This window comes from Lepidochelys kempii, chromosome 11, assembly GCF_965140285.1.
Source record: "Lepidochelys kempii isolate rLepKem1 chromosome 11, rLepKem1.hap1, whole genome shotgun sequence".
Taxonomy (NCBI): Eukaryota; Metazoa; Chordata; order Testudines; family Cheloniidae; genus Lepidochelys; species Lepidochelys kempii.
The window spans coordinates 23,785,862-23,810,427 of NC_136390.1; the positions used below are offsets into that span (position 1 = coordinate 23,785,862).

General features: G+C 40.9%; 1 protein-coding gene across 7 annotated transcripts in view; it reads right to left on the reverse strand.

The window, feature by feature from the left end:
* The window catches only part of QTMAN (queuosine-tRNA mannosyltransferase), a 290,528-nt gene extending 268,991 nt beyond the window's left edge, over nt 1-21,537 (reverse strand). For all 7 annotated transcript variants that reach the window (XM_073305405.1, XM_073305406.1, XM_073305410.1 and 4 more), the window contains exon 1: nt 21,454-21,537. The gene's annotated coding sequence lies outside the window, so the exon portion shown is untranslated. The remainder of the gene's footprint in view (nt 1-21,453) is intronic.
* Nucleotides 21,538-24,566: the final 3,029 nt, after the last annotated feature.

The window sequence follows — 24,566 nt, forward strand, 5'->3', positions numbered from 1 at the left end:
AATCCAATATATTTCTCAACAAATTTTAATGGATTTTTAGTATACTAAAAACATGGGCATATCTTTGGCAATCCAACTCATCAGGTATGAAAATCAGTATCTCCATGCAAAATGTCTATGTGAGGGGATTCTCTCTCTTTTGCCCTCAAAAACTATTAAAGTTATAGAGTTTGAGACTACCTGAGTAAGTTACATAGAACAGAGACTTTGGAACAGTATGTTCTATTACTGTATTTGGAGCTGAATATGCTGCAGGCAAGTGCCTTTTAGGAAGTTATAGTAAGTTAAACAGTTCAAGCAACAATCATGATTATAGGTTTCAGAGTAACAGCCGTGTTAGTCTGTATTCGCAAAAAGAAAAGGAGTACTTGTGGCACTTTAGAGACTAACCAATTTATTTGAGTATAAGCTTTCGTGAGCTACAGCTCACTTCATCGGAAGCTTATGCTCAAATAAATTGGTTAGTCTCTAAGGTGCCACAAGTATTCCTTTTAATCATTATTATATCTGTGCAAGCTATTATTCATTCACAAGACACCCTCGGTTTGTATAAACTATCATATAAAAACAATGTTTTTTAGGGAATTCACTGTCTTTGTTATATTGCACATTATAACAATAGGAGGAATCCTTTGTTTTTCCTACTAAAGTCTGCCATTAGTCTGAATTTAAGAAAGTCCATATTCTCTTTCATTTAGTCTAATCATAGTCAGCCTTAGGAACAACCATAGGGCTTGTCTATACAGGGATACACAGGAAAATTAATCTGAATTAAATGAAGGTGTGAATTTAAAGTGGATTCTGATTGCCCCATCTCAAAACAGATATAATAGAATTGAAAAAGGTGCAGAGAAGGGCAATGAAAATGATTAGGAGTATGGAACAGCTTCCACATGAAGACTGATTAAAAAGATTGCGACTGTTCAGTTTAGAAAATATACAACTAAGGGTGGATATGACAGAGGTCTATAAACTCAAGAACAGTATGGAGAAGTAAATAGGAAAGTGTTGTTTGCCCCTTCACATATCACAAGAACTAATGGTCACCTGATTAAATTAACAGGCAGCAAGTTTAAAACCAACAAAAGGAATTACTCCTTCACACAACAATAGTCCACCTGTGGAACTTGTTGCTATGGGATGTCCTAAAGACCAAAAGTATAACTGTGTCAAAAAAGAATTAGATACATTCATGGAGGTTAGGTCCATCAATAGCTATTTTTGCTATTGCCAAGATGGTCAGGGATACAAACCCATGCTCTGGGTGTCCCTAAACCTCTAGCTACCAGCTGGGACTGGATGACAGGAAATGAATCCTCAAAATTGCCCTGTTCTGTTTGCTCCCTCTGAAGCATCTGGTACTGGCCACCGTCAGAGACTGGACTAGATCAACCATTGGTCTGACTCAATATGGCTGTTCTTATGTATCAAGAGTCTGTTAACAAAACCAATTTACAATGGATTCCTATCAAAACAATAATCTAAAAACATCACTGTTGAGCTAAACAGAAAAAAAGAGGTCTGATAGTTCAGCCATTACTCCTGTTCTCAGAGAAAGTAGTGTACACAAGAGACAAACTGCAATTCTGCTAAAAGTGTAGATTTCTTGAATGCAAAAAACACCAAACTACACAGTATGGTCAGAAAAATATAGATGCAGAATGCCAGCTGGCTGATTTGCAAATATTATTCATTTTTACCACAATCACAGGCATGCTAGGTACCTCACAAAACATGGAGCAAAATGAGGGCTCTTCCCCAAGTCTTACATTTCAGAAAAGATTTTACAATCTAGAATGTAAGCTCATAAAGCAGACTCATACCCCTTACATCAGGTCTTGTGATGAATCCTCCTTGTTCCCTAAGGCCTAGTCTATGCTAGAAAAAGTTTGCCAGTACAGCTATCCCAGCAAATCCTCTTAGTGTAGACACAGCTTATACTGGCAAAGAATACTTCTGTCAGCATAACTTACACCAGTTCCCCTAAAGAAGTAAGTTACACTAGCAAAAGTACTTTATTGCTGGTATAACTGTGGGGGGCGGCCAGCCCCAGGCCTCTGCGGGGGGACGGAGGGGCTGCGCACAAGGTCTGTGGGGGGCAGGAGCAGGCTTGGGAGGCAGGGGGGAAATCGCTCCCCAGTACAAGCCGATGGAGCGGGTTGGGGCCGGGTTGCTCCATGTCCTGCCGCCCGGTGAGTGCAGGGCACACCGGACCCCTGCTGCAGTCCCCCGGGATGTAGCTCAGGGGGAGGGGTGGAGTAGGGGCAGAGGCGGAGCAGCGGTGGGAAGAGGTTGGGCGGAGTAGGGGTGGAGGCTATGGAAAAGGGGTGGAGTGGGCACGGGGCAAGAGCGGGGGCAGCTTTCCGGGCTGGCTCAGCCAGCCGGGGTATCAGGCTTGCCAGTGGAGCAGCACGCGGCTGTGTAGGGCACCAGGAAATCTGGGGCAATCTGGTGCCCCAAATTTCCTGGTGCCCTATGCAACTGCATAGTTTGTGTATGGGTAAGGACGACCCTGCCCCTAATTGACATTACTATATCAGTAAAAGTTTTAAGTGTAGACTTAGTTACATAAGCAAATGCCCTCCGCTATATAAGTGTCTCAGAAATGCATTTTGACAAAACAGAGTGAAAAGCTTTCAAGAGTTTTCTTAGGATCTTTGAAATTTACCAAAAGGGAATAGCACTACCTAAGTTCCCGAAACCTGTGAAGCTAATACTTAAATTACAATATCTTGGGAGTATCAAATCTTCTCTTGATCAAAATTCATTTGAGGAAAAATCAAGGTAAACAGATATCTTCTTTCCTATGGAATGTGGAGATTACCTGAAGAACAAAACTGTTGTCATCTGTATAGATGGCATCTCAAAATAGGGGAGAATGTGAATCTTTTGTAAGCAAAATACACTTGCCACTACAAACAAACAAACAAAAAGTCTGTGAAAAGAGAAAAGCATGAATGCAATACTAAAAGATAAAGCAGTACACTGAACATGCATTTCACCAAGCAAACATAAGAAACCTCTAAAGTTTGGAGGCTATTTGAGAAGTTTATTGAGAAGTTCACACTAAGAAGGCCCTGTACACTGAATGCTGCTATCATGTGCAGTAGATGGTTGTGAGATGGAAGACGGATGGGACAGAGGTTTTGGAAAAATACAATTAAGCTCCACAGAAGGGTAGGAGGGGAGGGGATCTTGTCTTTTCTAAAGCTTAGTCCAGCAGTCTGGCTACAGAAAAATTTAGCATACCTGATCAGCAAAAGAACAAAACTTGCAAAAGAAGAGAAGAGAAGAGATTGATATAGAAAGAAGGATGAAGATTGTGGTCAAAATACTTATTTGATGATTGGCTTTGCTAAAGGTGGTATCAAGGGAACTAAGAGCAGCCTGTTATTCAAAAAGAGCATGTTAAGCAGAAACCAGAACATTTTTCAAAAGTTTCTTCTCCCTCTCCCCATCAAAAAGCACTGCAAGACTCTTGAAGCAAAGCCACAAGATAAGTGAAAAGTATTACTATTATTTTAATTAAAATTTGATAAGATAAAATGGTTGAGAGCTGTCTCAACTATTCACACTGGGATGTTCTGTATCTCTAGCAGTGAAACTGTACACTAAATCTGCCATTTGTGACTGTCGTTTGGTAATTAAGGACCTGACCCAACTCCCACTGGCTTCAGTGAGAGCTGGATCAGACCCTAAGCCCCTATAAATGAATGGACAAGTTATTTCCAATGTAGGGGAGTGGAAAGGAAGGATCTAACCAGACACAGAGATCTTGTTCACACAACAGATTATTAAGTCTTAATATAACTTTATTGAAATTTGGAATACTATCTCTCCCATGGATCACATCTATTATTTCTATAGCCTGTTCTGGGGAATGATCGGGTCTGAAAGCTACAAAATGAATTCCTTTAAAGGGCAATCTTATTATACATTCTGATCAACTGGGGCCAGAAAAAAGAAATACACAATGGGAATCTGAGGTTTAAAGATGATTTAGCAATTAAAAAGTTAACATCCAGAACACTCTAATGCATTTATCTTATAACAATTTTATCTGGCAGGAAGAAAAGTCCAATAATTTACAGAATATTCCTATCCTCTTTTCTGAAATATAAAGATGAATGCTTACTCTGTGTGAGAATGGGGAGACTGATTTTCCATTCAATTTCAAGAAATTCATTTTTCTCTGCTTTCCTTAAAAATATATGTATTTGACAAATAATATAAGCTTCATCACACTGCATAATGGAGAAACACTGTATGTATAGAAAAGCATATGCTATCTATTTCATTAAAATGTCCAGTTGCAATTTAGAATTAAATTATGTACCTCATGAGTTCTAGTCTCTTTAAGGACACAGGTTATACTGAACTGTGTGAACCCCAAAAGCCAAACTTCTCAATAAACAATGACAGGTTTCAGAGTAACAGCCGTGTTAGTCTGTATTCGCAAAAAGAAAAGGAGTACTTGTGGCACCTTAGAGACTAACCAATTTATTTGAGCATAAGCTTTCGTGAGCTACAGCTCACTTCATCAGATGCATATCGTGGAAACTGCAGCAGACTTTATATATACACAGAGAATATGAAACAATACCTCCTCCCACCCCACTGTCCTGCTGGTAATAGCTTATCTAAAGTGATCATCAGGTGGGCCATTTCCAGCACAAATCCAGGTTTTCTCACCCTCCACCCCCCCACACAAATTCACTCTCCTGCTGGTGATAGCCCATCCAAAGTGACAACTCTTTACACAATGTGCATGACAATCAAGTTGGGCTATTTCCTGCACAAATCCAGGTTTTCTCACATCCCCCCCCCCCCCTACACACACAAACTCACTCTCCTGCTGGTAATAGCTCATCCAAACTGACCACTCTTCAAGTTTAAATCCAAGTTAAACCAGAACATCGGGGGGGGGGGGGGTAGGAAAAAACAACAGGAAACAGGCTACCTTGCATAATGACTTAGCCACTCCCAGTCTCTATTTAAGCCTAAATTAATAGTATCCAATTTGCAAATGTAGACTCCCTCCTCAGGCCCTACGCTACCAGCACTCCCAGCTACCTTCGAGACACCACTGACTTCCTGAGGAAACTTCAATCCATCGGTGATCTTCCTGATAACACCATCCTGGCCACTATGGATGTAGAAGCCCTCTACACCAACATTCCACACAAAGATGGACTACAAGCCGTCAAGAACACTATCCCCGATAATGTCACGGCTAACCTGGTGGCTGAACTTTGTGACTTTGTCCTTACCCATAACTATTTCACATTTGGGGACAATGTATACCTTCAGATCAGCGGCACTGCTATGGGTACCCGCATGGCCCCACAGTATGCCAACATTTTTATGGCTGATTTAGAACAACGCTTCCTCAGCTCTCGTCCCCTAAAGCCCCTACTCTACTTGCACTATATTGATGACATCTTCATCATCTGGACCCATGGAAAAGAAGCCCTTGAGGAATTCCACCATGATTTCAACAATTTCCATCCCACCACCAACCTCAGCCTGGTCCAGTCCACACAAGAGATCCACTTCCTGGACACTACAGTGCTAATAAACAATGGTCACATAAACACCACCCTATACTGGAAACCTACTGACCGCTATTCCTACCTGCATGCCTCCAGCTTTCACCCTGACTACACCACACGATCCATCGTCTACAGCCAAGCTCTGCGATACAACCGCATTTGCTCCAACCCCTCAGACAGAGACAAACACCTACAAGATCTCTGTCAAGCTTTCTTACAACTACAATACCCACCTGCAGAAGTAAAGAAACAGATTGATAGAGCCAGAAGAGTTCCCAGAAGTCACCTACTACAGGACAGGCCTAACAAAGAAAATAACAGAACGCCACTAGCCGTCACCTTCAGCCCCCAACTAAAACCCCTCCAACGCATTATTAAGGATCTACAACCTATCCTAAAGGATGACCCAACACTCTCACAAATCTTGGGAGACAGGCCAGTCCTTGCCTACAGACAGCCCCGCAACCTGAAGCAAATACTCACCAACAACCACATACCACACAACAGAACCACTAACCCAGGAACTTATCCTTGCAACAAAGCCCGTTGCCAATTGTGCCCACATATCTATTCAGGGGACACCATCACAGGGCCTAATAACATCAGCCACACTATCAGAGGCTCGTTCACCTGCACATCCACCAATGTGATATATGCCATCATGTGCCAGCAATGCCCCTCTGCCATGTACATTGGTCAAACTGGACAGTCTCTACGTAAAAGAATAAATGAACACAAATCAGATGTCAAGAATTATAACATTCATAAACCAGTCGGAGAACACTTCAATCTCTCTGGTCACGCAATCACAGACATGAAGGTCGCTATCTTAAAACAAAAAAACTTCAAATCCAGACTCCAGCGAGAAACTGCTGAATTGGAATTCATTTGCAAATTGGATACTATTAATTTAGGCTTAAATAGAGACTGGTAGTGGCTAAGTCATTATGCAAGGTAGCCTGTTTCCTGTTGTTTTTTCCTACCCCCCCCCCCCCAGATGTTCTGGTTTAACTTGGATTTAAACTTGAAGAGTGGTCAGTTTGGATGAGCTATTACCAGCAGGAGAGTGAGTTTGTGTGTGTATGGGGGTGGGGGGGATGTGAGAAAACCTGGATTTGTGCAGGAAATAGCCCAACTTGATTGTCATGCACATTGTGTAAAGAGTTGTCACTTTGGATGGGCTATCACCAGCAGGAGAGTGAATTTGTGTGGGGGGGTGGAGGGTGAGAAAACCTGGATTTGTGCTGGAAATGGCCCACCTGATGATCACTTTAGATAAGCTATTACCAGCAGGACAGTGGGGTGGGAGGAGGTATTGTTTCATATTCTCTGTGTATATATAAAGTCTGCTGCAGTTTCCACGATATGCATCCGATGAAGTAAGCTGTAGCTCACGAAAGCTTATGCTCAAATAAATTGGTTAGTCTCTAAGGTGCCACAAGTACTCCTTTTCTTTTCAATAAACAATGATCCACATTTTAACTTTACCATCTTAGATTTTCCTTTTCCAGTTCACAAAATCAAATGGAAGCAATACTATCCCAACCAAAATAGCAATTTGTAGCCTTTCAGTATTGGTGATCATTTCTAAGATTAGTTCTTTAATATTCTATTATGTGTCCATTCAAGAAAGAGCTGCAAAGAACATTTGATCTGAAAAATAAATGTTCCCTATGACACCATTGATCACATCCTTAATGTTCCATACATTCCTTACACATGAACATCAAAAGATGCAAGAGCAGCTAGAACACGAGTGACCCTTATAATTCCAAGATTAAACCTCAACGATGTTCACATTATTTCTTTGGAGAATCTTTCTCCACATCCATATAAGTTATTCTTTCTTTATATCACTAATGACAAGTTAGTGATGCACTTTTTGTAATATGTGGTGAGACAAAAAATACATGCTCTTTGTTTGGAAAATGTATTTAAAGCACAGATGAAGTTCAAAAAGTCTCTGGAAACCTGTTTTGTAACATTTTATCAGCACTATTGTATGTTGCTGATTACAAGTCATCCTTACCCAATGATAAGATTAACCATTTACCTTTTTAAAGATCATTTACATGGCTTATCAAAGTCGTCAGAGTTTCACACCATCCAAACAAAAGGGAATTGCTTAGCCTGCAGGTAAAGGTGCTTGAAGCAACATTTTCACAAACTTTGGAGGGAATTGTGTTTTAATTAGTCATAGAATTTTGAAGTGAGTGTGACATTTTGGTCTCTGACTGCCATAGTGGGCTTCTTCTCTTCATTATACATCCTAAATAACTGTGATGCCGTGTACATATATTTCTCTCACCAAAAAAGAAACATACAAAGAAAATGTGCCAGTCTTACAGAGATGCAGAAGGGGGAAGGAGAGGAAACATTTAGTCTTTCCTCCTTCTCACAATCTTGTAATAATCCATCAGCAGCAGGACTATTTCCAACATCTTGAAGCCCGGAGCACCTCCAAACAGTTGCCTTTTGCTTAAGTTAACCCACTATGGAAATGTTCCCCTCTTTACCCCATGGGGTGACTTCCCTCCACCATGACCACAAAATTAAATGTTCTCACATACAGAATGGGCAATACCCACTCCCAGATAAGTAACAGGTTTCAGATCCAATATCTCACAGTCCTTCAGAGCTAGATATGGGAACTTTATAACGGAAACTTTCCAATGGGATTCTAGATGTAGGATATCCTGACACAGAAGGCTTTAAATTCATAACACTTTTATCGATAGAAAAGTTATTTAGAGGCCATTTTTAGAGATATAATGAATAAATTTCATGTATCTTTCCCTCCGAGGTCTCTGAAATTGGACTTTGGCTTTATAGTTAGAAGGTTACAAAAAACCAGTTTTTAAAAACTCTCTAAAACCTTTTGAAAATAGATTTTCTGTAAAATGTGTTATGACAGAGCAGGATATGTCTGAATCAAATTAGGAACTCTATCTATTCTATGTGAGAAGATATTGGACACTGACTGCACAAGTCTGCCCAAAGACAACCTACTGTGCTGCATCCCAGATTACTGCTTTGTCTGTAAAAGGTGTTTGACACCCTGTTGAAGGACTAACATTAAAAGCCATCAAGACCACAATCTTTGTCCAACAATTGTGATTGTCCCTCAATTACTGGTCTATCCTTCTGTAATACTGGGTTTTCTACAAATTGCCCCACAGGAGGAAAGAGGCAAACAAGACTGGTGTGTCTGAAGCTTCTCAGGTGGAGCCTGTGGCACAACAATACAGCAGGGTCCTGGGGGAGGCCACCGTCACCACATGTAAGCAGGTCAAGCAGAAAAAGGAGAGTGCAGGAAGGGGGAGATCAGACTAGGAGAGGAGAGGATATGTCTCAGGACTTCCATCATTTTCAAAGACCTGTTAACTCTCAAATACTTTAAGAGTAAAGTCACTGTGATTAAGAAATTCCTTTCCTAAGCCTGTGTTTCTGCCAAGTTGTCTCTGAAGGGGTTCAATTAGAAGCCCACACTGCCCAAAGCCTATGTACAGATCTGGGGGAGCACCTGTATGTGACTGAGGGAGGGGGGAGTTCAGGAGATCATAGACACTGATTTCAAGGTCAAACATAGCTGGACAGAGCACCCAACATCCCAAGGAAGGGTATCAGACAAGCGGGCTGAGCGTGTGCCCTAGGGTCTCAGAGCTAGAAACAGTGACTAAACTAGACCCATTGGCTTGGAAGGCCAGGTGACCTAGTGATGGGGTTCACTCACAAAAGACTGATGTCTGTACAAGGAGCACTGTGAGAAGTTTTGACATATGTCTCATAAACCTAATGCATGGCGAGATATATGGATTTGATTCACAGTCACTAGAAAAACTTGTATATTTCTTTGACTTCACAATCCATGAATAATGAGACAATCTCAAACACATGCTGATAAAACCTTCATACCATACTATCCCATCAAGTCTTTTCTCTCTCATATTTATCTTTTAGACACAGGTTTCAGAGTAGCAGCCGTGTTAGTCTGTATTCACAAAAAGAAAAGGAGTACTTCATCCGATGAAGTGAGCTGTAGCTCACAAAAGCTTATGCTCAAATAAATTTGTTAGTCTCTAAGGTGCCACAAGTACTCCTTTTCTTTTAGATACAGTTCATCTGAATGTCTATGTTGCTTTAATATAGTTTTTTGTATTTAAGTAGTATTATATTACGGATTTGATACCACTATTCTTGCACACCACATGCACACCAACACCACAAAATTGTGTATATATTCACTAACAAAAAAGTTAGCATCATAGCCAAGACCACATTGTTTGCTGCAGTACAGCATTTTTTTAATTGTGGAGACGAACAAAGCTAAGGTTTCTGCACTTTTGGGGTATTATTCACAATAATTTCCATATACCTTAGTGATTATTCTGCTTATGTAAAAAATAAGAAATTAACTCATCACAACATTTTGAGACCACTTATTACTACACACTATAAGAAACTTTTTTCCTAAGACCTCTAAAAAATGTCTCTCTCTTAGAGCAAGACAGTTATAGAAACTTAGTCATTAAAGCATATTACACAATCTCAGAAGTTTTCTGTGCAATTTACTGAAAATTCAGAGCACATTATTTCCTGTAACAAAGTTATATATAGTCTTGTAGAATGAAATCAAAATTTGCTCCCAATATTCATATAACACTTTCTGCTATCTTTCAGAGTAGCAGCCGTGTTAGTCTGTATCCGCAAAAAGAAAAGGAGGACGTGTGGCACCTTAGAGACTAACAAATTTATTTGAGTATAAGCTTTCATGAGCTACAGCTCACTTCATCGGATGCTTTCAGTGGAAAATACAGTGGGGAGATTTATATACACAGAGAACATGAAACAATGGGTGTTACCATACACACTGTAACAAGAGTGATCACTTAAGGTGAGCTATTACCAGCAGGAGAGTGGGGTGGGAACCATTTCTAGTGATAATCAAGGTGGGCCATTTCCAGCAGTTGACAAGAATGTCTGAGGAACAGTGGGGGGGAGGGGAATAAACATGGGGAAATAGTTTTACTTTGTGTAATGACACATCCACTCCCAGTCTTTATTCAAGCCTAAATTAATTGTATCCAGTTTGCAAATTAATTCCAATTCAGCAGTCTCTCATTGGAGTCTGATTTTGAAGGTTTTTTGTTGAAGAATTGCCACTTTTAGGTCTGTAATTGAGTGACCAAAGAGATTGAAGTGTTTTCCGACTGGTTTTTGAGTGTTATAATTATTGACGTCTGATTTGTGTCCATTTATTCTTTTACGTAGAGACTGGTCCAGTTTGGCCAATGTACATGGCAGAGGGGCATTGCTGGCACATGATGGCATATATCACATTGGTAGATGTGCAGGTGAACGAGCATCTGATCATGTGGCTGATGTGATTAGGCACTATGATGATGTCCCCTGAACAGATATGTGGACACAGTTGGCAACGGGCTTTGTTGCAAGGATAGGTTCCTGGGTTAGTGGTTCTGGTATGTGGTTGTTGGTGAGTATTTGCTTCAGGTTGCGGGGCTGTCTGTAAGCAAGGACTGGCCTGTCTCCCAAGATCTGTGAGAGTGATGGGTCGTCCTTCAGGATAGGCTGTAGATCCTTGATGATGTGTTGGAGAGGTTTTAGCTGGGGGCTGAAGGTGATGGCTAGTGGCGTTCTGTTATTTTCTTTGTTGGGCCTGTCCTGTAGTAGGTAATTTCTGGGTACTCTTCTGGCTCTGTCAATCTGTTTCTTCACTTCAGCAGGTGGGTACTGTAGTTGTAAGAACACTTGATAGAGATCTTGTAGGTGTTTGTCTCTGTCTGAGGGGATGGAGAAAATGCAGTTGTATCGTAGAGCTTGGCTGTAGACAATGGATTGTGTGGTGTGGTCTGGATGAAAGCTGGTGATGAAACCAGTCGGAGAAAACCTCAGTCTCTTTGGTCACTCGATTACAGACCTAAAAGTTGCAATTCTTCAACAAAAAAACTTCAAAAACAGACTCCAACGAGAGACTCCTGAATTGGAATTAATTTGAAAATGGGATACAATTAATTTAGGCTTGAATAAAGACTGGGAGTGGATGGGTCATTACACAAAATAAAACTAATTCCCCATGTTTATTCCCCTCCCCCCACTGTTCCTCAGACGTTCTTGTCAACTGCTGGAAATGGCCCACCTTGATCATCACTACAAAAGGTTTCCTCCCCTCCCCCCACCGCTCTCCTGCTGGTAATAGCTCACCTTAAGTGATCACTTTCATTACAGTGTGTATGGTAACACCCATTGTTTCATGTTCTCTGTGTATATAAATCTCCCCACTGTATTTTCCACTGAATGCATCCGATAAAGTGAGCTGTAGCTCACAAAAGCTTATGCTCAAATAAATTTGTTAGTCTCTAAGATGCCACAAGTCCTCCTTTACTTTCTGCTTTGTATCTGAAGGGGTTCCTTAAACAAGCTGAATTTCCTCAGCAGATGTTACTCAGTGATCTAAAACACCAGAATCGGTTTCTTGCACATTATAAAATGAAAAGCAAGAAATGAAGGAAGGATCCTAAAGTATCAACAGCAACCTCTGAGTTGTTAGAAAGCATATTCAGAGAAGCAATGGTTTACTAACTTCTCATGAAATAAACAATGAAAATGTTAGCCACACATTAATGCAATTCTTGCACATGAACAATCTGATAATGTAACATTCTGTATCAAGCCAGTATTTTCATAAATTATGATGTAAACAGAATACTCGTCAATTCACCAAAAGATATCAAAGCTACCCTTTTATTACAAGCAATCCAAGCCTTGAGGCTAGGGCTATCAGAAAATATTTAGTTTCCAAGCCAACATTTTTCCTACTTGTTTTATTATGAAACTATAACACATTTTCAATAACGTTTAGCTTTGCTATACAGAACAGCAAATAATTTCCCAGAACCCTTTGGAAAACCTGACATGTTGAATGATTCTCTAGTCAACTTGTGTGTTATTAAGCTGAAAAAATGTATGTAAGATCATTTGATCATTGGAAGCACTGGAAAAGCATTGGGAGCTTCAGGACAGATGGACGAACTTCAGGTCATATAAAATACTACCAAAGCTATATTTGAAGAAAGATGTGAAAGTCCGTGAAAGCGCCCAGGGTAAGAGTACTTTGTGTTGCTAAGAAACACTGAAGATGAATGAAGTAAATTGTTTCAGTTTGTGGAGCCAACTCCAGCCATCTCTTGTTTATTAGTGCAATGTTTTCTTTTATTGGTTATTCATTTTAACAGCTACACAAATGATATACCCTCATTAAACTAGACTGAGACATGCATATATATATTAACACTTGAAAATAGCTAAGTTATAGAATCTACACTACATTCTGAGTAGAATATACTTGCCACACTTTCAAAATTCACATTATTGAACGCTCTATTTTAAAAAGTCCAAAGATGTAAAGAGCATGTATTAGAATGGACCTTAGTGAAGGATTCTGTAATATTAGAAAATTTCAAGAACAGAGGTATCATATCAGGAATATACTACTACTTAAATAAAAAACCTATATTGAAGCAACATAGATGTTCAGATGAACTGAAATAATGTTCCTCACACGTTCTTGTCAACTGCTGGAAATGGCCCACCTTGATTATCACTACAAAAGGTCGTTCCCCCCCCCGGCTCTCCTGCTGGCAATAGCTCACCTTACCTGATCACTCTTGTTACAGTGTGTATGGTAACACCCATTGTTTCATGTTCTCTGTGTATATAAATCTCCCCACTGTATTTTCCACTGCATGCATCCGACGAAGTGAGTTGTAGCTCACAAAAGCTTATGCTCAAATACATTTATTAGTCTCTAAGGTGCCACAAGTGCTCCTTTTCTTTTTAAGGAAAGAAATTCTTTTTAAGCTTCCTTTCACCTTGAAGTTGGAGAAAAAGAAATTGAGATTCCATTAGTTTCTTTCAAAAATATGCAAGATTCTAGTTACTACAGTGATAGGTCCAGTATATATATTGATTGCCTTTCTAGTTTAGAATTTTATTTTATTAATCTATTTTCAGGCTGTTCATTAGTTTAGTATCTGAGCATATGTCCAAAGTTTCCTTAATAATACAGTTCTTCAAATAGATTAACAGCATACTTCCCCACTTCTGAGGTATGCATGCACCAGTGGCCACAAGTCCGAACCCACTAGAAAACAGTAACTGTTGGGGTCACATTCAAGTTCTACCACAGAACTAAACATTCTGTGTAAAGCACTCTAACCCTACTTCCATCCCTTTCCATTTACTCAGAATGTAATGAAGACTCCCAAACAGAGAGGCACATAGTAGTAGGAAACATACATCTATAATGACAATCTATTCAAAGAACTATAGTTATTAGTAAGCAACCTTTCTTCTTAAGGTAATGTATGTTACAGAAATATTTGTGGGAGAGAAACTAGCAGTAACAACTTTGATGAAGGTGGGCCTAGAAATGATCAATTAAAGCTTGCAAAACTGCTCTCTCTGGGCATCTGATCTAGCTGCTGAGTCAAAAAAGTAATTCTGCATAAAGACATGACTTGAACTCCAGGTAGGAGCCTTACATAAAGGCATTCCTCATACATACTGAGGAGGCTGCTTTGGATCTAGAGGAATGTGCTCTAAAATCTTTAGGTTGACAGCTGCAAGATTATAACAATTTGTAGGAAAACAGTTTAGACAAACTCTAAACAAAATGTTTTACCCCCAAATTTATTTTCAAACAATTTAGAAGACTTATTTAGTTCTCTCCAGTGCTCTTCCAATGGATGAACTATGTATTCATCTTCTATAATGAATGAAACTGGTGTCTTACGGAAAAAAACAGTACATGATCATGTAATTTAAGATTACATACATACATATGCTACCGGCAACCCCAATAAAATAATGGTAGTGTCACCTTACAGAATTTGATTCTTTTTAATCTACTTGTTCAATTTTATTGACTCTAGCATGGAACTTCCTCTTAGCTTCAGGAAATAGTGAGAAATGAACCCCTTCCTCTCTTAGTGCCAGAGGACTGCCTCTTCTATTGCTCTCAGTTGGAAAAGAAAGGTCACATTGTCTCTCAGCACTTTCTCATGAGAAGGATCCCTGAAGCAGGATGGTGATGAAGGGTTTGGAGAAGACACAGAGTGGAATTCGATGGAACAGCCTATTTGAATTATCTCTAGTAGCCACCTGTCCAAGGTAATTCCACTCTATGACACCTGACCAATTTTCCAAAAAGGAGAATAGCAAGGGGGAAAAATGCCACAATTGGCTGAAGTTATTAGGTGCCACACCAAACTAGCTGTCTCAAGACAATAATAAAAGGATCTCAAGTTGCCAACGAAGTTGTTTTCTGTTTCTGCTGCTTCTCTTTCTGCTTTAAGAAAAACTGCTTCTGATCAGATTTGTGGTATTCAGGAGCTCTCTAACAAGAAGCAGTATTCCTCTGGAATCTGTCTGTATTGGGTCAATTTCCCTCTATCCAAAGAATGAGCCAGCCCTAACTCTGAGGTGAAGAAAACAGTCTCCTCAAATGGAAAATTATTGAACTTAGTCCTTATGCTGTTTATCAGAATAATCTTGTGTTTTCAGAGCCCACATTCACTAATAGAGCCAAGAAACACAGGTTTCCTACGAACAGGGAGAGCCCTGCAACCTGTCCCTTTGATTTAGACATCCAAAAAGATGTGGCTATCTTAATAAAGAGCGTGTCTCTACAGACATCTTCAGGGAATAATTCAAGGGAGGAGTTCCCTAGATCTGAAAGCCCTGGATCTAACCTTAAATTCTATTCCTGGAAGAAATGAGATCAACTGTAAGGACCCAAGATATGAAGGGTGAGAAACCCTACAGAGCTGCACAGAGGAAGTAGAAGATTATGAGGGTCTATCTTCTGATAATCCCTCATAAATATGCATTGTAAATCAAGGCTGTATCAAACCCCTTCATGAAACTGACTCAGTACCCAGATCTGACAAGGTAGTCAATACAAACAGAATTTTATGTTCAGCATCTCATGAGGAACTGAGATACTTGACAATAAGCTATCACCTGCAACTGTTTCTAAAAAATTTAAGACTTTCTCTGCAAATGATGCAACCTTGGATCTGTTCCTACTGTGCTTCTTTGTATCTTAATGCAACAGGAAGAATGCTCAGATTCACAGCACTTTTCTCTTATTATGTGCCACAGCCCCTGGTTCCTTCAATAGTCTGCAACTATTATCTCCTTGGCTTCTTTGAGGGAACCTTCAGAAATCACATCAGATCCAAACTGCTTCCTTTACTCCTTTTGTGCTTTTAAAGCACTCTGCCAAGACTACTCTAAAGTGGAAGCAGTCTGATTGGGCTGTGAGTGATTCGCCCTCTCTATCCTGAAAAAAAAGGAAGTGACTTTCCTGCTCCTTGCAGGCCCAAATGGGCCATTGATATATGTCTTTTTCTAAACAGCAAAGGCAGTGGAAAAGATGGTCAGAAAATAATTCATCACAATCACATGAAGCATTTAACTGACGTCAAGTTACAGGAAAGGTAACAGGAAATGATCAATTTGAACCTAGAAAGCAAATCAAAATGTTCAAATTAGACGACTATGTAGAGCCTAATTCTAACTAGAAATATTTAATACTAAACAAATTGTTATTAACAGCAGCAAATAACCCTTAATATAAGAAATAGTAAATAAAATATATAGTACAGAGAAATAAGGAGAAAGGAATTGAGATTTCTGAACTTACTGTCACGGGAAAGGAAATGAGGTAGAGTCAGGGCTAGGGCTCCTTATATAATTTCACATGGCATTAGCTCTTCACCAGTGGTTACTGCTTTCCAGAGGTTCTGACTCATTGAGAAGATTGTGCACACATCGTACAAGTGCATTTCTCTCTTCTCTACTGACAATCTACTCCCAGGAGAACATAATAAGAATGACAATATTTTGCTACAGAATTAAATGTACAATATGAACGGCACTGTGATTGCTGTGATATCAGTGCTACAGCGAAACCACCACGGCTGGGTAATGACTTTCTAAAAGCATACTGCATGGTTAAACTTTTTTAAAAGTCATACATTATAAAAACAGGATGCATGGTGGCTAGCTCCATGTTCCAACGAGATTCCATGATAGTTGTAAAAAGAAAAGGAGTACTTATGGCACCTTAGAGACTAACAAATGTATTTGAGCATAAGCTTTCGTGAGCTACAGCTCACTTCATCGGATGCATTCAGTGGAAAATACAGTGGGGAGATTTATATACATAGAGAACATGAAACAATGGGTGTTACCATACACACTGTAACGAGAGTGATCACTTAAGGTGAGCTATTACCAGCAGGAGAGCGGGGTGGGGGGAACCTTTTGTAGTGATAATCAAGGTGGGCCATTTCCAGCAGTTGACAAGAACTTCTGAGGAACAGTGGGGGGTGGGGGGAATAAACATGGGGAAATAGTTTTACTTTGTGTAATGACCCATCCACTCCCAGTCTTCATTCAAGCCTAAATTAATTGTATCCAGTTTTCAAATTAATTCCAATTCAGCAGTCTCTCATTGGAGTCTGTTTTTGAAGTTTTTTTGTTGAAGAATTGCAACTTTTAGGTCTGTAATCGAGTGACCAAAGAGATTGAAGTGTTCTCCGACTGGTTTTTGAATGTTATAATTCCTGACATCTGATTTGTGTCCATTTATTCTTTTACGTAGAGACTGTCCAGTTTGACCTGCAAATCTACCAATGTGATATATCCCATCATGTGCCAGCAATGCCCCTCTGCCTTGTACATTGGTCAAACTGGACAGACCGAAAAGTTGCAATTCTTCAACAAAAAAACTTCAAAAAGTTTTCACTAGTGGATGTGAACATGCCTTTGCACTCTAGCTCATAGTGGACAGTTTTCCTAGAAAATTACCAATACCATAATTGCTATTAGCACTTTTACTGTCAGCCCCAGAGGGTCCAAGTAGTTGTAACAGTTTGTGGCACCAAAATCCCTAGAAGTAGTCCCAGAACAAAACTGGAATATAATGCTGCAGGTGACGTATGAACAGTTAAATCTTCAGTGTTATTAATCTATAACTCTGTGTGTATGTGCATGTGTGAGAGAACGAGAGAAAGATTTAAAATCTTAAAACATCCAAATCCTTTATTTCTCACGCTTATCATTAACACAGTGATATGTCCACCCTTACTTACTTGCTTGAGGTTAGTTTAATAAATTACAAGGATAGCATTAAATCTTGAAGCATCTGTAATACTGGTGAGAAGAGTTTGGATAATCATACTTCCCATCTATCAGTAATATTATTATGGTAGTAGCCTTATTTTAAAAAATAAGAGCCCCACAGCTGATTGTGCTCCTCTTATCTTAATCCTGTGGATTACTGTTTTGGGGGGCACAAACTAACACAAATAGGTACTAACCTCATTCATTTATTCTAAATACTGTATTTCTTTGATAAATTACACTTTCATATTCCTCCATCCCTCATCTGAACACCACATAATTACTCATATCCCAAATCTGCTGCATTGGCCATATTTTAAATATAGGGAAGCCTGTTTATTGTCATTTGTAAATAGATAAGAACTTTGATTTCCTGCTTGTAGGAAACACTGACGGTCAACTAAAAACGTGTGTGTGTGTGTATATTTGGGATAATAGATAGTTTGGAGATGTGGTTTTCAGATTTGCAGAAATCCATATAAATCTGTTTGAAGCTTCACACATTTATTTTTACTTTCACATCTGATGTGCAGCAATATGGATAGCTAAGGTGTACATTTAAGACACATACTTTGAGATATATCTATTCAGAAGTCACATTAACACTGGGATATGTGTTCTTATAGCAGTAAAGCTGTGCATTATCACTGTTAACTGCACTGCCTACTGATGCCTTAGGTGGGGGAGGTTCTCAAGAGCCTGCTGTTAAAAATTCTGCCACCAAAGATTAGCATGATTTTGCTGTCCCTTACAGATTTGGTACACAGGATTTATCACACTCAAATGAGGGAATTTTTACTGGTGCTTCTTGTTAAAATACTGGTAGCATGTCACTGGCACTGCCAAGATTCTTAGAATCATATATAATGAGAATTATTTATAGTTCGTTCTCCCCCATCCCCGTGTTTGACTGTTTTTGAAATTAGATATACTGTACAGCCAATCTAACAAGGACCAGATACCCACACTTTTGAGGTCTTGTAATTTTCTGACTTATTTTGTTATTGCTTTCTTATTACATTGTTTCATATGCAACATTACTATTATTACTACTATGGAAACATCCAAAGGGCCCAATCAAGATTAAGGCCCCATTATTCCTATTGTTAGCAATAATATTTAATATTAGAATAGATTCTCAGTGTATTTATTTTAATATTGCACATAACTAAGCATATCTAAATTATGCCCACATCAACAAAAATGCCCACGTAAGACAGATATGTTCCTTCTGAGCACTGTATGCAATTTATGCTCTGACTTATGCAGGAACAGTATGTGAAATTCATAGTTATGTTTTTCTTTAATTTATTTATTCATTTATTTGTATGTGCAGTTTCAAAAAGTTCCCCATAACTAAGTAACATGAAAGTATTCCAAAGTTCATAAAGAAAAATAAAACCTTAGAATCTGAATTATCCAGACTACTTGGGCAACACCAAATATGCTTAGCTAATCTTTAGTCAATAGACAAGGAGTCAGTCTGGCAAATCATTAGCAAGAGAGATTCTAACAATTGGGATTCTATCATATATAAGGTTATATTCATCTTTCTACACACTGTTGGGATATAAATCTAAAATCAAATTGTAGATTTGAATTTTTCCTTATTTTACTTTATCAAAACTGACTTCTGACACTGAGATTATACAAACTCATACACATAATATAATGTAATCTCCAACACCAAAGCATTTTTACAAAGTCTAGGCTTCTAAGAAAAATGTACATTAAAAGGGAGGGGGAAATGATGAGAATACGTTCCACTTCAGGTCTTGAAAGCTCTAATTAAAATTCAATATTGCACTTTGTATGTGGGGTCTTACATGAAAGTCCTGTCATGGTTAAGGCTTAAGGTTAAGAGTCCAATAAAACAGTTCTATTGAATTATACCAACCCATTGTTATACACAATACTGCAATCTGCTGCTCATCTTTACCTAACCACTGGGCTAAATTTTAAACCAACTTAATGTATGGCTAGCACCTAAGAACTAGAGCAGAAAAAAAATCCAAAATAAAATCAGCATCCATTATAATGGACTTGTTCCTGCATCCAAACTCTTCCTTCCTCCTCGTAAAAATTTTACATATTTGCATTCATTTCCTCTAGTTTACTATTCTCATCATCACACAGTCATGTGTTAAAAGATCTGGTTAGACTATTAAACGTATTTATGTTAGAAAAACTCCCTTTAATTTGGGATTAATTTTAAAAGTTTTTCTTGAAGCATCCTATTATTATGAAATATTTTCTGATGCTAGAGTTTTAATTTAAAATCACATCTTAAAATGTATTTACTTTTTTAAATTGAATTCTCCTTTCATTTTTCTTTTGTTTTAAAACAATTCCACATACTTTTGCAGGGGTTTCAACTTTAGTGGGATTTTTGTTTGATTGGTGTGGGGGTTTTCCTTGTCCATAGTGTAATTATTTTAAAAACTTAGTATTTTATTAATTGTATTACAGTAGCATCTCAAGATTGGAGCTCAATTTTGCACTGCACTTCATTAACACACAGAGACAGACCCTGCCCCAGAGCGCTTACAGTCTTTTTTTATTAAAAGCTATTAAAAAAAAACCACAATAATTTCATATGCTCATTGTGATACTGAACTAGGCTCCTTGAGGCCTGCATCAGACTACTGAGGAAGCTGTGTATGTTCTGAGCGCCAGCAATAGCTTCCTCTATATCCCTGTGCCTGTGAGATGAACTGTATGTGAATGCTGGAAAACCAAGTTAGGCAGCTAAGCATATAACACGATCAGCACACCAATTCCCCTTATGTCAGACTGCTGAACTTTTTCCATGAGTACCCTGACCAAGTGGCACAGTAATGCTGTGCTCCTGAAGAGGGTGCAATGCACACACCCCACCCTCAAGAGTTACAGCAGCTCCCCCAGTTCCCCCCACAATGGAGCCTTTTGAATTGTGTGTAGCTGATCAGCCTCCTTTGAGAGCACTGGGTTTTTTTCACTCCACTTTTGACCTGGGCCCTGTAAATAGTGGAGGTGCTGCTTAGAAATCATTATAAAAGCCTCAGACCCTGCCTCCCCAGAAGGGCTCCCCATGTCTGCGAGCAGCACATGGCAAATGGGAGACCCATACCCAGGTCCCGCTAAACAGCAGCAGCTCCCCAGTCTGAGGCCCCTCGTAAGCCGCAGCTCTGAGAGGCTTCCTGTGTGGGGCTGGGGAGCCTGCACCCCCTGACCGCCAGGAGCAGAGTCGCCCGTTAGCTGTGGGTGCTGGCCGCCCCTTAGGGGCTGCGGGGGAGGCTGCAACCCCACGTCCCCAGCAGCCACCGGGGGGAACAGGGGCCATGTTGGGGGCTGCCCCCTGGATCAGCAGGAGCGGCTCCCCCTGCCTAGAGGCCGCTGTCAGCGCTCAGGGGCCACTTTCGGGGCAGCTGGGGCGGCTGCACCTCCAGATCAGCAGCCCCCCTGCGAGCGGCATGTGCTGGGGGGCCACGTTAGACGCCGCACACAGTCCCGGGCCAGCAGCTACCGCTCTCCGCCTCCCCGTCAGGAGAGCAGCCCTGCCTGGGCCCGGCCCCCTCCGCCCCAGCCGCTGTCTGCCCCCGTTCTCCTTCCGGCCGCCGCGGCCTCTCCGCGCTGACCCCTTCCCTCCCGGGCTCGCTCTCATCACGCGGCCCCACTCCTCACCAGCCCCCCCGCCCCCGAGGGAACTCACCTCCTCCTCAATCCCGCCTGGAGGCCGGCGGCGGCACCGACGTGCTAGCGTCCCTGCCCCGCCCCGCCCTCCCCTCCGCGCGCGGAAGGCTCGGCTCGGCTCGGCTTCCCCCGCCCGCCGGGCCCCTTCCCTGCCTGCCTGCCTGCCTTTGCCCGTCGCGCGGAGCCGCTGCCCCCTTCCCCGCCGCCGCTTTTGCATGAGGGAGACGTTTCTGAATTTCTCACGGACACACCCCGGCAGAAGGCTGCCTGCCTCCCTCGAAAACCTGCCCCCTGCACTTCCCCCCTGAGCAGGCACAGCCGCCCCAACCCGGGCTCCTCCACGGTTGCCCTCCGTCCTTAGAGGCGTCGGGCCCTCATGTTACACCCCAGCCCCTAAAATCATAGCTCACCTGTCCAGGGTTGGCGTGCCCTCCTCCCTAAGGATCCAGAGCACTTCACACACAATACACACGGGGGGCAAATTCAGCCCTAGGGGAAACAATTGCACCTCCACTGAGCTTCTGGGGACTCAGGCCAACTGTGCCGGGGTTCAGTTTGGCTGCTAAGCTACCTCTGGCATTAAGGTGACCAACTGTGCCACATTTAAAGGACACCTTTGAGTGGGAGCCTAGCGTCCCAGGTCGCCTATGAATGTTGAACACATTTATTCCTGACTTTAGCAAAGGATTGTAGGCTGTGACACTGCATGTGTGATTTAGTACTCTGTGATTTGTGTGCCACAAAATTAGGTACTGACTGAGACTTCTTGGCCCCCTATTTTTCATACATCTGGCCTTTTATTTCTTTGAAAAGTAGGCGGTCAGCCGAGCTGCAGTGCATCCATTCCTTCCAGGCCTGCCAGGATTTCCGCTAGAAGTGGAAATATGCCTCCTCGGGGACTTTTCTACCTCTCTTTGCCAAGTAATCTGCCAGCTCCTCCCCTCGCCCCTACCTGTTTAGTTTGTTCATCTCCGTGCTTTGAAAGCACAGTCCCTCCAAAGTACACAGACTTTGCAGCAGATCCACAGACAAAGGGAATGTTACCAGACTTCTAAGTCACTGTGTATGGCAGTGGTTCTCAAACTTTTTGTATTGGCAACCCCTTTCACACAGCAAGCCTCTGAGTGTGATCCCCTCTTATAAATAGGGCCCTGCCAAATTCACAATGCATGTTGGTCAATTTTACGGTCATAGGATTTTAAAAATCATAAATTTCATTATTTCAGCTATTTAAATCTGAAATTTCATGGTGTTGTAATTGTCAGGGTCTTGACCCAAAAAGGAGTTGTGGGGGGTTGCAAGGTTATGGGGGCAGGGGGGGTTGCGGTACTGCTACCTCTTACTTCTGCGCTGCTGGAGCAGCACTGTCTTCAAAACTGAGCCGCTGGAGAGTGGCGGCTGCTGGCGGGGATCCCAGCTCTGAAGGCAGCCCAGAAGTAAGGGTGGTAATACCGCAACCCCCCTAAAATAACTTTGTGACTCCCCTACAACTCCCTTTTAGGTCAGGACCCCCAATTAGAGAAACGCTGGTTTCCCCCATTAAATCTGTATAGTATAGGGTAAAAGCACACAAAAGATGAGATTTCATGGTCTGTGACGTGTTTTTCAACCTTGCAATCCCCAGTTTGAGAACCCCTGGTGTATGGCATCTGCAAAACAGACTAGAACAAAGTGGTACTAGTGAGGAAAAACAAAGGGAAGACACACTTGGGGAGATTTGGTGGTGATGGTGGTGGTTCGAAAGAAACAGAGGCACCAAAAGGAATTTGGTAAAATGGGGTAGAGGAAGGAGAAAGTAATAGATGGAAGAACTAGAGAGAGGGGAGAGAAAGAAAGGAGAGAGGGAAGAGTTCCAAACCAAGCAGAACAAGGAAAGGGGTAAAGAGCAGTTCTTAATTTGTAATGAAAGAGTTGCTGAGGCTCATTTTTTTTACTTTCATAACTGAGGCAGCAAGCCAAGAGGTGCTGTGGCTATGAACTGCCAAACCTAGAGGTGCCGAGGCTGAGTCCTGGCAAGCCCTGGCACAAATTAAGCACTGGTAAAGAAGCTACATAAGGCTGTACACGAGAGAAGGAAATGGAGAGAAGGTGGTCAGAAGCAGCATGTGCAAGAAAGCAAATAGGAAAGACAAAAATATGAAGAGGGAGATGGTGTGGGAGAAGCAAAGTGTGAGAGAGAAAATCATGAGTATTATTTTCAAGTATATTTGGAGGGGTGGGGATTATGTTCTTAGCTCTGGACAATCAAACCTCTCCAGATATTGTAACTTTTAGGAGATATCAGGCACACATTACAGACTGAGCAGGAAAAGACTTCAGTGGAGTATTTTGTAAGTTCTGTGCTCCAGCCTCAGTAACTTACAAATATTGCAGACAAAGGTTTTCATAGAGGTAATATTTATAACCCTGACTCAATCTTAGCACAGTTTTTTGTCTTGGAGTATAGCTAGACAAGTATGTAGAAATAGAATTAACTAGTTTTTGAAAAGGAGGCTCATGATCAGTAAAATTTCATGGACCAATTCTGTTTCCCTGCTGATGCAGGCAAAATTCCCAAGGAATTTAACTGTTTAAGGACTGCAGGACTCCTTTGGAATCACATTTTCTCCCTGCATTTGTAATTTTATGGTTAGGAAACAGAGGTGAACAAACTAGTTTGCATAAGAACTCACCCAACCTTCACTCAAGCCAAAACTGAATATTTTCTTAAGTTCAAAAAAGCTTAGCTAATTTGTTTTCAAATTGTTTCTCATTGTTATGTGCTTCTGCACTTCCTGATACCATCCAGCAGTGGAAGTGCCAAAATATCACAAGACAGGCAGTTCGTGCTATTTTTTTAACCTAAGTGGAAGCAGGAAATACTGAAAATCTTATGAGAATAATAATACTAAACATTTGTATTATATAACATTTGACAAAATTCGACCTGATCTTGTAGACTTTCCTCATGTCAGGTGTCCCATTGGGCCTCACACTGAGTAAAAATTGCAGGAAGTATCAGTCCCATTACATTTTTTTCCTCGCCACACGTTGGAAAATAGGCAAATAAGGTTGTTTATCCCCAATTTATGAGTGGAGAAACTGAGATGGAGAAATAAAAGCCAAAATCTTTAAACGTGTCCACCAGTTTTT